This window comes from Triticum urartu, chromosome 7A (genome assembly GCF_056163025.1).
Source record: "Triticum urartu cultivar PI428250 chromosome 7A, HENAU_Tu73, whole genome shotgun sequence".
NCBI lineage: Eukaryota > Viridiplantae > Streptophyta > Magnoliopsida > Poales > Poaceae > Triticum > Triticum urartu.
The window spans coordinates 456,869,701-456,885,708 of record NC_141879.1 but is presented as its reverse complement, the minus strand read 5'-3'; positions in this window follow the sequence as shown (position 1 = coordinate 456,885,708).

Genomic DNA, 16,008 nt, shown 5'->3' with positions numbered 1-16,008 from the left:
ATGGGACTAAAACGTATCCAAGCACCCTCTTAGTTTTATTTGAGGGGTGGGTTGTGCTGGACACCATTATTGTGACTAGCCTTTTTAATATTACTATATGCATAATTTGGAGACGAGCGCTCTCTATATGTACCACCTTTTTTTAATTTCAAGTTTTGCTCCATGGCGCAATCCATCGATACTACTGCTGTACAAAAGTATACATTTTTTAAAAGGCTAGAGGGCGGGGCAGTCTAGCTTGGTCGGTTTCACGAGAGGCGAGGGCCTTTGTGATTTGACGGCTCATTACTGCTAGAAGGCGGGGCCTTGTGATTTGACTGCTCGTATAAATGCGCTGACGACCTGATCGAGGAGGAGCAAAGAACCGCGCGGTATTCACAAGTTTTCCACTGGAGTAGTACTGCGACGGAGGAGCACGAAACACGGCAGCCCAGTGCCATATGGCGATAAAAAATGATCTAATTTGCTATTAATCTCATTGTTAGCATTGTTCTATTCATTCCCTCAAAAAACATTGTTCTATTCATGCCTCGCGGAGAACGTGACACGTGCGGCGAAACACCCGAAGCAAAAGATGAAACACATGAGCAAAAGAAGAGGGAAGATTATCACCCCAAATAATCTAATTCACCGCGGAGTCATAACTGATTCTTCATCGCCTCCATGACCTCCATCTCCTTGCACGTCTCCTCCGCCATCTTCTTCATTCTGTCCATGATGCGGGATTTCTCGACGCGAGCCTTCATCATCTGTTCCACAGCCGCATTACGTACCTTGACAGCAGTCGGGTGCTCAATGTGGAGCTTCGCCAACTCCTCCTTCTGTTCCATGATGAGGGCCTGCAGCATCTTCATCGAGGAACTACTATTCTCATGCAGCTTCTTCTAGCTGGCGTTCTTCTCCTTCAACAGGTCGATCTCATGGCAGATCTTCGCCTTGTCCTCCTGAAGTCACAGGATTTCGCCGGTCGCCTTCTTCTTCGAGGCAATGCTCTTCTTCAGCAGCATCACCAAGCCGGAGGTCAACTCCCCCTGCTGATTGAGCTCAGCGGGCATGTCGTCGAGGCTCTCCTTCAGCAACTCCATCAAGCCTTAGATGAACTCCTTCTGCTTATTGAGGTGCTTATTGAGCTGATCAGGCATGCCGTCGAGGGATAACGACTCCAGCTCCGCTGGCTCGGCATGTTCGCCTCCACGGCTAGGGCACTCCTGGGAGCCATCGCCTGCCCGTGAGAGATCTTTCGAGGTCTCTGCGTGGCGGCGAGCCCTCTCTTTTTTTCTGCAACCTTGGTTGCCGCTCCCTTGTTATGAGTAGTTCTCGACCTAGAGCTCTGCTCACCGGCCATGGCAATGATGGACGAAGAAGAAGCACTTATGAGGAGGAAAGGTAGAGTAATTTTCGGTTAGGTAGTTCCCCTTTTTATAACCTAAGTACTAGCACTAGTACTAATACCTGCATAGTGGGAACACGTTCAGGTTTGGTACGTACTAGTAGGTGTGAGCAGGCTTTTGAATGTGATGGGAACAAGGTAAAGATTAATTGATGATTTTGGTTTCGAGGCCCGAAACGGCTCCCGATGAGTTTAGCGGAACATAAATTTCAAGTACTACACTGCTCAAATGCGTAAATATTATGTTACTGTCAAAAATTGGCACAAAATACGAAGGAGACCAATGGAAGTACTACTAGCAACCCATGATTTAACTACTCGCATGCGCGCAGTGGAGTAATAATGTCTTTCTTCCGCCCTCACGTCCATTCAATTTGCATGCGCTGTATTAATTGACCATCAATGAAGTGAACGACTTTACACGCATCAAATTATCACATGGGTGGATCTTGGTACAAAATTGCGTCCGCCCGTGTACCCGCGTGTGCGTGCGAGGGAATGAGTGTGTGTGTGGCGTGCGTGCACATCTTCGCTTCATGCATGTACCGCCAGTATGGCTCAGGGAGGACGAGTACATTCTTCTGGAACCAACAGCACATCACTGTGATCAATCCACGCAAGGAGGTCGCGACAACGCCTCCACATGTGCCACGTGGCTTCATGAACTGTAAGAGAGACACTGTGTAGCGTGCCATTGGTATTCTAATTTACGTGTTTTGCACATACTTCAAGTACTAGTAAGGTACACGTGCATTGCACGCATCCGATTTTGCAACCAAATTATGAATAAATACCACACTATAGCATGTAAGGTCTAAGTCATATATGCCTGATGTAGCCCTTCGTTTAATTCTTATAGTTCATCTCATTCAAAATCAATTAGTTTTTATAAAAAAGCTAAGAACGCGGGAATAGGAAAAACATGGGATTATAGTGGAATGTCGTCTTGAATCCTACAGGATTGTAGCGACCTGACCCGAATGGATCACGTCTACTGTGCTACGGTGTCATCCCTGGATCAGTAATGCTGACACCACACAGTACATCGAGGTTTTATAGCAGAGTTGCAATCACACACTTATTACATCGATGGCTCAAAAAAAGAACTTGTTACAATAAATATGACTTAAGGCCATATTTTAAAGATAACAGCGGAAGACTTGGAAGATAAATGGGTCCATCAACTCCAGCGGCATCACTGAGTATAGAACTACGACCTAAACGCACCTCAATCGTCATCTGAAAAGTCTGCAACATTAACGTTGCAGCCCGAAAACGGGTCAGCACATGGAATATGCTGGCAAAGTAACACATAGAGAGTAATGGAATGAAACAGCTATACTATATGCATATATGGCTGGTGGAAAGCTCTATGGTTACAGTTTTTGCGTAAAGCCAATTTTTCCGTACTGCAAAGGAATAAATTTTATTTACTATCATGGTGGTTGTGAAACATTGAGAATGGTTGACAGCATTCTCAATCCCAATTAAAAGTAATTAAAACCCAATAACATTAATTAGAAGTAACATGTTGAGATTCACAATGATATTCAAGTACTAGATACTCAAGTTGTCCATAACCGGGGACACGGATAATCATGATTAGTTTGTTACTCTGCAGAGGTTGCGCACTTTTCCCCACATGACTCGATCGCCTCTGTTTGTTTTCTCGCACTACATGGTGTTTGAGAGACGGATGACCGAGACATAGTCTTTCAGAAGCACTAGCACCTTACATGTGGGGTAGACCGGTACACCTACATCCCCTACATCTGCTAGTCCACCCCGTAAGAGTTCGCACAACTTAGTCAACTATGCCAGAGCCCATAGTGGCATGTGGCTGCACACGGAAGTTTCTAGCATGAAAGATCTTATGATCCCTTTGAGCCTGGGTGGCGGTCCAAAAAAAACAGGCAAGTCCTGATAGACATCAGGTGCCTCAATCCACCCAGATGTGTGTTTAAGTTGCCACCTTAGATAAACCATTAAAATTATCAATCTCACATCTGTCATGGATATCACTCACCCAATCCACGTCTACTAGCATAGCATGGCATAATAAGTAAACGTAGAAGTAACTCCCAAAGGTTTCATAATAATACAGGTAATAGGTACTACCTCATCTACTTCCCATCCCACAATTTAATTAGATCCTAATCATGCAATGTGTGAGGATTGATCTAATGCAATAAAACATGGGTTGTAGAAAAGGTATGATCAAAGTGTTACTTGCCTTGCTGATGATCCGCGAGTCCTAGGGTTTCGAAGTAACAAGCGGCGCAATCCGGGTAATCTATCGCAGACAAACAACAAGCATACAATAAGTACTCATCTAATGCACAGGTAAAACTCGAACAAGAGAACGAACCAGGTAGTTCAACTTAAGAACTCCGGTTGCAAGAAAGAACGAAAAACAAACGGCGGAAGAAAACAACTCGGTTCTAGCAAGTTGAAACTAGGTCAAAATTTTACTGTAACAAAAGCTTGTTCAAGTTGATTAGACGGAACGGCGGTTTCGAGACGAAACTCCAGGCGCTTGAATCACCTGATTCCGATAAACGAGCGAAAAGATAGACTAGGAAGAAGATCGGATCTGAGATCGCGATCGCGGAATAAATCCGACGAAAAGAAAAAGAAGAATGGTTAAACGAACGGACGTTGTTAACCTAGAAGAATCCGGTGATCACGTTCGTTAGGACGAACGGTTCGGCGAACGGTCCAAAGCAACTAAATCGGAGAAGAAAACGAATCCGATCTAGGGTTTTGGAGAAGAAAAACCGATCGAAAAACTGATCTAGAAAACCGGAACGGTTTAGAGAAGAAAAGAATCAGAACGATTAGAAGAAAACGATCCGAGAAAAAGAATAGATGTAGCGCGGGGCAACCTTGGCGAGGTCTCCGGTGAGGGGCTCCGGCGGCGTCGGCGTAGGGCGGCGGCGTGGGCAAGGTGCGGCGGCGGCACGGGTGTGGAGCGGCGGCGGTAAGGTGCGGCGGCGGCGCGGGGTGTGGGGTGGCGGCGTAAGGTGCGGCGGCGGCGCGGGGTGTGGGGCGGCGGCGGCAAGGTGCGGCGGCGGCGCGGGTGTGGGGTGGCGGCGCGGGTGAGGCGGCCCGGCGGCGGTGACGCAGGGCGCGGTGTGATGCGGCGCGGCGGCGGTGCAAGGCGCGGTGTGGAGGAGAGCTTTGATTTGATGTGTTTAGAGGGGGGGTGCTTGGGTATTTATATTGGGGAGGGGAGGGGTTTACTTGGGGTAGAGGACAAGGAATTAGAATAGGAGTAGGAAAGATCTAGAAAATAAACGGAATAAGGAAAGGGGACAAGGGGGCGCCCTAGAATCCTAAAAGGATTCGGTCCTAGCAAGAGGCGGCGGCGGCCGACCGGCTCCTGGCTCGGCGCCTGGCGCCTGGGAGCGCGGCGGTAGGTGGCTTGGCTTGGGCCTTTGGCCCAAGGCGCTGCTCAATTTTTTTTTAATTAGTTTCCTCGCGCAGAAAAAAAAAACAAAAAGGGATCTAAACGAACTCCGGAAAATCTAAAGTAAATTTTCCCCGACTCCTAAAAATGAGCCGAACAAAATGAACTTTTCTCCGGACCTAAAATGCAATTTTTGAAAACGCGCATTTTTCCCTATCCAAATAAAATGCAAATAAACACCGGAAAGCAAAATTGATCTATTTATTATATCTTCATTTTTCCTAAATTTGGGAAAGTCATATTATTCCCTCTCTCATATTTTGACACCGGAAAATTATTGAAGATAAAATAAATAAATCAAATGATCCTATTTTCAAAATTCGACAGAACTCTCAAATATGAAAATAACGAAATCTCCAACTCTCTCCGAGGGTCCTTGAGTTGCGTGAAATTTCTAGGATCAACCAAAATGCAAGAAAATATGATATGCATATGATCTAGTGTATAACATTCCAAATTGAAAATTTGGGATGTTACAAACCTACCCCCCTTAAGATGAATGTCGCCCTCGAGATTCGGGTTGGCTAGAAAATAGGTGAGGGTGGTCTTTGAGCAAATCTTCTTCTCTCTCCCAGGTGGCTTCATCCTCTGAATGGTGGTTCCACTGAACTTTGCAAAACTTGATAACCTTGCTGCGAGTAACTCTACTGGCAAACTCGAGAATCTTGACTGGCTTCTCCTCATATGTTAGGTCATCCTTTAACTGAATTGCTTCTAATGGCACTGTATCTCTTAGCGGTACCTCCGCCATCTCGGCGTGACATTTCTTCAGCTGAGAAACATGGAATACATCATGAACTCCTGATAGTCCTTCTGGTAATTCCAACTTATAAGCGACTTCTCCCATACGTTTCACGATCTTAAATGGTCCAACGAAACGCGGTGCTAACTTTCCCTTAACTCCAAAACGCTTAACTCCTCGAAGTGGGGATACTCGAAGGTAAACTCTGTCTCCGGTTTCGTAAACTGTCTCCTTGCGTTTAGAATCTGCGTAGCTCTTCTGCCTGGACTGGGCTACCTTGAGCCTATCGCGAATCAACTTAACCTTCCGTTCAGACTCCTTAATCAAATCTGGTCCAAAGAATTGACGGTCTCCAACTTCGTAACTGTTGTCATGGAACGAAACTGGTATCTGATACGATACTCCTCGGAACTCCATGCAAATAAATGATTCTAGTCATGTATATCTTTGCCAACTTAGCACTGGTGTAAGTGGTCTTAACTGGAATGAAATGTGCTACCTTCGTCAAACGATCAACTACTACCCATATCGAGTCATATCCGGCCTTTGTCCTGGGTAGCCCTGTGATAAAATCCATGCCTATCTTATCCCACTTCCATTCGGGTATCGGCAGTGGTTGTAACAATCCTGCTGGCTTCTGATGCTCTGCCTTTACTCTCTGGCATACGTCACAAACTGCTACATACGCTGCAATATCCTTCTTCATTCCGGTTCACCAGAATGTTTCCTTCAAATCCAAATACATCTTGGTATTCCCTGGGTGAATCGAATATGGTGAATTATGTGCCTCCTGCAAAATCAACTTCCTGATCTCCGGGTCATTGGGCACATAAACACGGTCCTCAAACCATAAGGTGTCGTGCTCATCCTCACGAAATCCCTTTGCTTTTCCTTTGCTAAGTTTCTCCTTTATAGCAGCAATCTCCTTGTCAGATTTCTGAGCTTCTCTGATCTTATCCATCAATGTTGATTGAATCTCCAATGCTGCTACATAGCCTTTCGGAACTATTTCCAAACATAGCTCACGAAGGTTTTCTGCTAATTCCTTTGGTATTTTCCCCGTCATTATCGTATTGACATGGCTCTTACGGCTCAATGCGTCAGCTACTACATTAGCCTTTCCGGGATGGTAATGCAATCTCATGTCATAATCCTTGATGAGCTCCAACCATCTCCTCTGTCGGAGGTTCAACTCCTTCTGCGTGAAAATGTACTTCAAACTCTTATGATCCGTGTACACCTCACAATGATTTCCAATGAGGAAATGTCTCCACGTTTTCAATGCATGCACTACGGCTGCTAACTCCAAATCATGCGTGGCATGATTCAACTCATGAGGCTTCAGTTGTCGTGATGCATACGAAACAACTCTCCCTTCCTGCATAAGCACTGCTCCAAGTCCTCGACGTGAAGCGTCGCAATACACCTCATAATCCTTGGTCTGATCTGGCAAAATCAATACCGGTGAGGTAACCAAATGTTTCTTCAACTCCTGGAAACTAGCCTCACACTCCTCAGTCCATGTGAACTTAGTATCCTTCTTCAACAACTCCGTCATAGGCTTCGCAATCTTTGAGAAATTCTCAATAAATCTCCGGTAGTATCCTGCGAGTCCAAGAAAACTCCGGATCTCTCCAACTGTTGTTGGTGCTTCCCATTCGGTTACGGTCTCAACCTTTGTGGGGTCAACTGCTATACCTTCTCCGGATATAACGTGTCCGAGGAATCCAACTTCCTTCAACCAAAACTCACATTTGCTGAATTTGGCATATAACTGATGTTCCCTTAATTTCTCCAAAACCAAACGCAAATGTTCCTTATGCTCCTCTTCATTCTTTGAATAAATCAGGATGTCATCAATGAACACTACGACGAACTTATCCAAAAACTCCATAAACACTTTGTTCATCAGGTTCATAAAATAGGCAGGTGCGTTAGTCAATCCAAATGACATAACGGTATACTCATACAGTCCATATCTTGTGGTGAATGCTGTCTTAGGTATGTCCTGCTCTCGAATCTTCAACTGATGGTACCCTGATCGCAAATCGATCTTGGAAAACACTTTAGCTCCTTGCAATCGATCAAACAGATCGTTGATCATTGGCAGTGGGTACTTGTTCTTGATGGTTACTTCATTCAATCCCCGATAATCTACAACCATCCTTAATGATCCATCCTTCTTTTCCAGTAGAAGTACGGGTGATCCCCAAGGTGAAGAACTTGGGCGAATGTAACCTTTATCCAATAACTCCTTAATCTGATTTTTAATTTCCACCAAATCCTTTGCTGGCATCCGGTACGGTCGCTTCGATATTGGGCCTGTACCTGGCAATAACTCAATCAAAAACTCAATGTCTCTATCCGGTGGCATGCCTGGTAATTCCTCAGGAAATACATCAGGAAAATCCTTTACCACTGGTACTTCCTCCTGCACAACTCCTGATAAGCAATTCACTTGTGTCCTGTTTGGCACATGCCGGGATACATACTTGATCCTTCTTCCTTCTGGTGTGGTAAGCAAAATTGTCTTACTGGCGCAATCGATGTTTCCTCCATACATCGACAGCCAATCCATACCAAGAATCACATCCCGACCTTGGGATTCCAGAATAATTAAATCCGTTGGGAATACATGCCTTCCTATACTCAATGGTACTTGGAAACATCCTTGTCTGGCCATGTATTCTGCTCCTGGCGAGCTTACTAGCATAGGTGTTTTAAGAATCCTAGTGGGCAGGCTATACTTTTCCACAAATCCCCTTGATATGTATGAATGCGATGCACCAGTATCAAAAAGAACGAGTGCAGTAAATGACTTAACCAAAAACTTACCGATTACTGCATCGGGCTGATCTTCAATCTCCTCCACATTAACGTGGTTCACCTGTCCCCTATTGAAAGGGTTTGGCTTCTTCCCAAAGCTTCCATTGCCATTTCCATTCTGGCCTTCAGGACATTCATTGGCATAATGTCCGGTCTTCGAACACTTGAAACAGGTGACTTGACTCAGGTCTCTCTTAGTTGGGGTCGATGGGGTGGTCCGGTTCTGGCCGTTGCTTCCTCCATTCCCATTACCATTCTTGTGGCCATTATGGTTGTGCGAGCTACCTCCTCCATGGGTGTGCTGAAACTTAAATCCCGGTTTAGGGGTAAAACGGGGCTTCTGCTGGGCTCCAGAGTTATACTTCCCCTGTCCATACTTCCTCTTACGGTTCTCAATCTGCTGTTGCTTCCCTTCAATCATGATGGCACGATCTACCAACTCCTGGTAGTTGTTGAAACTTGCTACCATCAACTGCATGCTTAGCTCATCATTCAGTCCTTCCAGAAACTTCTCCTGCTTGGCTGCATCCGTAGCAACGTCATCTGGGGCATAACGGGCTAGCTTACTAAACTCTTCCACATACTGGCCAACAGTCCTTCCTCCTTGGCGTAAGTTGCGAAACTCACGCTTCTTTATGGCCATAGCTCCTGCTGAAACATGGGCAGTGCGGAAAGCTTGCTGAAACTGATCCCATGTGACAGTGTCAACTGGGTAAGTGGCTGTGAAATTCTCCCACCATGCTGCCGCGGGTCCGTCAAGCTGGTGTGCGGCAAACTTCACTTTCGCACCATCCGTGCATCCTGCAGTGGTCAACTCCCTTCCTATCTTGCGGAGCCAATCATCTGCTACTATTGGCTCGGTGCTACTAGAAAACACTGGCGGATTCAGCCTAAGGAAACGGGCTAAGTGGTCAACAGGTGGTGGTGGTGGTGGTGGGTTGTTGTTGTTCTGCTGATTCTGAACTAACATCTGCATCAATTGATTCTGCTGCTGGATCAACTGAGTGAGCTCCGGTGGAAATCCATTGTCACGTCTCGGAGGCATCTGAGGTTTTAGAAAAGACGAGAATTGAGAATAGAATGAGGTCTAAAGGGAAAACACTACCCATATGCACATGAGGCAAAAGCACACAATTCACTTCAATCAATCAAACAAGGGCTTACAAACGGTCTAACTATCACAAAAGTGCTCGACTATAATGTGTTTACATGGGGGAATACTACTACTATCTGGTGGTCATCTAGAAATTTGAACCGGTGGAAGACTCCATGATATCTACTCCAGCTTCGTCTTCAAAGTCGGGTTCACTTGGATCCGAATCGGTGTCGTCGATGATGATGTAGTTGTCCGGACATGCGACGTACTCGTCGTCCTCCTGGGATGCTAACTTGCTCTTGAGTTCTTCAATCTCCTGCTTAAGATCGCAATTGTGCCTTGCTAGAGCTACGATCTCGTCCATGTAGTCCTTGCGTGTAGACTTTAGTTCTCCTTCTAGCTCGATGATCCTTGCCTTCGCATTCTTCAACTCTACCATATCATTGCACATCTGGTTCTCGTGGCGTCGAATGTGCTGGTTTAACTCCTGGATGAAAGATGCAATGGATCTATCCTTCTTGGTGCTGACTAACTCCCATTGTTCATCACGGCGTCCGCAAATCTGGTAGATAGTGTCCTTGAGGTCTTCTTGATAAACTTCTCCAATGCGTCCTATGGTGATATGAGCTGCCATGCTCCTTCCTAGACTCCAGGTTGGTGCATTGAAAACACTATCTATGGGCTTCGTGATTGGCGCGAATGTTCTTCCGGGAACGTGAGCTTGAATCTTCCAGCGCTCCTCTTCAGGCAGAGTGGCGTTGAAGGTTCCCGTGAAGCTTGGTAATCCAATGTTCAGGTACTTGGTGACTTCCTTCAGGTGAAATCCAAAAGGTGTGCCTTCATCTGGTTGAGCGTACTTAATCTTCGCGTGCGTCATCCTAAAAGAGTAGAAAAGATGAGGAGTTAGAAAATGAGAAGAGAAGGGTGATCTATGGCTTTAACTTAGTGGTCGTGTCCTACAGTCAGCGTGTGCTCTGATACCATCTCTGTAGCGACCTGACCCGAATGGATCACGTCTACTGTGCTACGGTGTCATCCCTGGAACAGTAATGCTGACACCACACAGTACATCGAGGTTTTATAGCAGAGTTGCAATCACACACTTATTACATCGATGGCTCAAAAAGAGAACTTGTTACAATAAATATGACTTAAGGCCATATTTTAAAGATAACAGCGGAAGACTTGGAAGATAAATGGGTCCATCAATTCCAGCGGCATCACTGAGTATAGAACCACGACCTAAACGCACCTCAATCGTCGTCTGAAAAGTCTGCAACATTAACGTTGCAGCCCGAAAATGGGTCAGCACATGGAATATGCTGGCAAAGTAACACATAGAGAGTAATGGAATGAAACAGCTATACTATATGCATATATGGTTGGTGGAAAGCTCTATGGTTACAGTTTTTGCGTAAAGCCAATTTTTCCCTACTGCAAAGGAATAAATTTTATTTACTATCATGGTGGTTGTGAAACATTGAGAATGGTTGACAGCATTCTCAATCCCAATTAAAAGTAATTAAAACCCAATAACATTAATTAGAAGTAACATGTTGAGATTCACAATGATATTCAAGTACTAGATACTCAAGTTGTCCATAACCGGGGACACGGCTAATCATGATTAGTTTGTTACTCTGCAGAGGTTGCGCACTTTTCCCCACATGACTCGATCGCCTCCGTTTGTTTTCTCGCACTACATGGTGTTTGAGAGACGGATGACCGAGACATAGTCTTTCAGAAGCACTAGCACCTTACATGTGGGGTAGACCGGTACACCTACATCCCCTACATCTGCTAGTCCACCCCGTAAGAGTTCGCACAACTTAGTCAACTATGCCAGAGCCCATAGTGGCATGTGGCTGCACACGGAAGTTTCTAGCATGAAAGATCTTATGATCCCTTTGAGCCTGGGTGGCGGTCCAAAAAAAACAGGCAAGTCCTGATAGACATCAGGTTCCTCAATCCACCCAGATGTGTGTTTAAGTTGCCACCTTAGATAAACCATTAAAATTATCAATCTCACATCTGTCATGGATATCACTCACCCAATCCACGTCTACTAGCATAGCATGGCATAATAAGTAAACGTAGAAGTAACTCCCAAAGGTTTCATAATAATACAGGTAATAGGTACTACCTCATCTACTTCCCATCCCACAATTTAATTAGATCCTAATCATGCAATGTGTGAGGATTGATCTAATGCAATAAAACATGGGTTGTAGAAAAGGTATGATCAAAGTGTTACTTGCCTTGCTGATGATCCGCGAGTCCTAGGGTTTCGAAGTAACAAGCGGCGCAATCCGGGTAATCTATCGCAGACAAACAACAAGCATACAATAAGTACTCATCTAATGCACAGGTAAAACTCGAACAAGAGAACGAACCAGGTAGTTCAACTTAAGAACTCCGGTTGCAAGAAAGAACGAAAAACAAACGGCGGAAGAAAACAACTCGGTTCTAGCAAGTTGAAACTAGGTCAAAATTTTACTGTAACAAAAGCTTGTTCAAGTTGATTAGATGGAACGGCGGTTTCGAGACGAAACTCCAGGCGCTTGAATCACCTGATTCCGATAAACGAGCGAAAAGATAGACTAGGAAGAAGATCGGATCTGAGATCGCGATCGCGGAATAAATCCGACGAAAAGAAAAAGAAGAACGGTTAAACGAACGGACGTCGTTAACCTAGAAGAATCCGGTGATCACGTTCGTTAGGATGAACGGTCCGGCGAACGGTCCAAAGCAACTAAATCGGAGAAGAAAACGAATCCGATCTAGGGTTTTGGAGAAGAAAAACCGATCGAAAAACTGATCTAGAAAACCGGAACGGTTTAGAGAAGAAAAGAATCGGAACGATTAGAAGAAAACGATCCGAGAAAAAGAATAGATGTAGCGCGGGGCAACCTTGGCGAGGTCTCCGGTGAGGGGCTCCGGCGGCGTCGGCTTAGGGCGGCAGCATGGGCAAGGTGCGGCGGCGGCGCGGGTGTGGGGCGGCGGCGGTAAGGTGCGGCGGCGGCGCGGGGTGTGGGGTGGCGGCGCAAGGTGCGGCGGCGGCGCGGGGTGTGGGGCGGCGGCGGCAAGGTGCGGCGGCGGCGCGGGTGTGGGGTGGCGGCGCGGGTGAGGCGGCGCGGCGGCGGTGACGCAGGGCGCGGTGTGATGCGGCGCGGCGGCGGTGCAAGGCGCGGTGTGGAGGAGAGCTTTGATTTGATGTGTTTAGAGGGGGGGTGCTTGGGTATTTATATTGGGGAGGGGAGGGGTTTACTTGGGGTAGAGGACAAGGAATTAGAATAGGAGTAGGAAAGATCTAGAAAATAAACGGAATAAGGAAAGGGGACAAGGGGGCGCCCTAGAATCCTAAAAGGATTCGGTCCTAGCAAGAGGCGGCGGCGGCCGACCGGCTCCTGGCTCGGCGCCTGGCGCCTGGGAGCGCGGCGGTAGGTGGCTTGGCTTGGGCCTTTGGCCCAAGGCGCTGCTCAATTTTTTTTTAATTAGTTTCCTCGCGCAGAAAAAAAAAACAAAAAGGGATCTAAACGAACTCCGGAAAATCTAAAGTAAATTTTCCCCGACTCCTAAAAATGAGCCGAACAAAATGAACTTTTCTCCGGACCTAAAATGCAATTTTTGAAAACACGCATTTTTCCCTATCCAAATAAAATGCAAATAAACACCGGAAAGCAAAATTGATCAATTTATTATATCTTCATTTTTCCTAAATTTGGGAAAGTCATATTATTCCCTCTCTCATATTTTGACACCGGAAAATTATTGAAGATAAAATAAATAAATCAAATGATCCTATTTTCAAAATTCGAGAGAACTCTCAAATATGAAAATAACGAAATCTCCAACTCTCTCCGAGGGTCCTTGAGTTGCGTGAAATTTCTAGGATCAACCAAAATGCAAGAAAATATGATATGCATATGATCTAGTGTATAACATTCCAAATTGAAAATTTGGGATGTTACAAGGATTGTACGAGTGTTTGATTATGCATAGAAAAACGCAGAATTCTTTTAAAGAGGTTTGAGTGGATGGGATGTTTCCTATGAAATCTAGTGCAAATGAATCATATGGAAAAAATCCTATGGTTTACAATCTTACGAATCAAACAACCAAGATAGGAAAAATTCCGAATGATTAGAATCCTCCAAAATTCCTATGAGAATCCCTTGAATCAAAGAAGCCCTTAATCTATTTTATGATTCATGGAATTGTGCGTTGTAAAGCATAAAGTAAAAACAAATAATGGCAATTCAACTAGAAAAAAAGTTTGGGCAGTTATGATACGGAAGATTCTAGAACAAAAGAGAACCACTGTTGTTTTGAGGTTTGTGCATTATGCTTAAGTTCAACCATGGAGTCTGCTAGATTGTACATTTGGCAAAATCTGGTGGGGGGCTAGGAGATGGTGCGAGGGGCCGAGTGGAGGGAGACTATGAAGGAATGCACAAGTGCGAGATCGATATTTAGAGAGAGGGGGCGAACACGTGCGCTGTTGCGCAGTGGCGGAGCCATGAAAAATAAATGAGCTAGGGGGCCAAGCATTGCTAATCCTTTACGAGGAGGGTCAATTCATGAACTTAAACCATTTTTAGCAGCAATTGTCTAATGATCACATTCTTATTAGCCTCGATATAGAGTGATGCTAGGGGGGAGGGGGCAGGGCCCTTACTGCCCCCTGTCTTCGCCATTGTGCAAGCGTCTGAGAGATGAAGTGGAAGGCATGGATGATGAGAGGGGGACATTGGATATATAATTAATGTGGGTGTATTAGCTATATATTTTAATCCTATATAGAGAGGTATAGATTGATCGATGTGGGCATGGGAAAGAGGGTGAGACCTCACTGGATATATCGATTGATCGGTTTGTGTGGAAAACTATGAAAGACCTAGCTATATACACACATACATAGAGGAACATCGATCGTTGTGCATGCACACATGAGAGATAAAGAATGCCCGATATGATGGAGAGGGGGATGTGTGTGGGTGTGTGCCTTCCTGGGAGACCGACCTGAAGAAAAAGATTGCATGCGTGCGATGGATAATGCCGACTGGTAGTGTGTGTGCACGCATGCACGAGAGAAAGTTAGTGGTACAATTATAAGAGAAGACTACTGTGTGGGTGTAAAAGAATAGGTGAGGTCATAATCAATGTAAAGTTGAATTCAAATATTTGAATAAGAGATGCTGATGTTTGAAACTCATGCATGCATGAATATAACGGAGATCTGCACGGTGTGGTTTGGAAACGAGCATGTTGTAATGTATACACATTGAACAAGGTCAGACTGATTTGAATTTGAGATACTGATGGCAGACATTATTTGCCCACGTCACATCTGTGCATGGACACACTATTCTAATTGGAGATGATGGGCGGCTTTCGCATCACATATCTATATCTATACCCCTATATATATATATATATTATATTATATATATTTTTTATATTGTGTGCGGGTAACTTTAACTTTGAAAGATGGTCGTTGGATGAGGCGAATTCGATGGTCCAAAGATGGAAAATTTGAGCACTACTGGCCGTTGGATATCATCTAGATTCCACCAGATTTCGCCACATGTATAATCTAGAAGACTACATGGTTGAACTTAAGCATAATGCACAAACATCAAAACACAAGCACTTCTTATTTGTTCTAGAATCTTTTGTATCAGAATTTCCCAAATGTTTTTCTACATGATTTTGCATTTGTTTTTACTTTATGTCTTACGACGCACAATTCCATGAATCTTAAAATAGATTAGCTTTCTTATAAAAACTAGATGATTTTGAATGAAATGAACTATAAGAATTAAACGAACATCTACATCATGCATATATGACTCAAAGCTTGCATGCTATAATGTGGTATTTATTCATAATTTGGTTGCCAAATCTCATGCGTGCAATGCACGTGTACCTTACTCTAGTCTAAATGGTGTTTGTGTGTGTGTTGTGCGTGTTGAGGTGCAAATTGTCTTTTTTTTGGGTACACGTTAAGCTTGTTCTTCCGAAATTTCAAGCCGCGCCTTGTTATGCCGAAAATTCAAGCTAGCGTCTATGTCTATCGTGCTGCGAAACTCCCGCCTCTTCAACCCGCGCCTTGTTAGCCCGAAATATTTAAGATATATCCTTGTCTCGTTGTGCTCCGACAACTCCCTCCATCTCAATCCGCGCCTTGCTATTCCGAAACTACAACGCGCGCGAAAACTCCCACCTCCTGTGAAATCCCGACACGTGAAATGCCCGTGGTACCCCTGAACCTAAAGAACCGCCTCAAATCGGTGGGGGTACTTTCATAACTTACCCCACATTTCGGACAAGCACGTCTCTAAGCCATGGTTCCCCACTGCCATCCCATCCGCCCACCCATTCGTACACCGAGGCCACAAAAACCCGCGACGAAACCCCACACCCTGCTCCGTCCGCCACCCAGCCGGAGCCTCTTCCCTGACAACGTCATCCACAACAACACC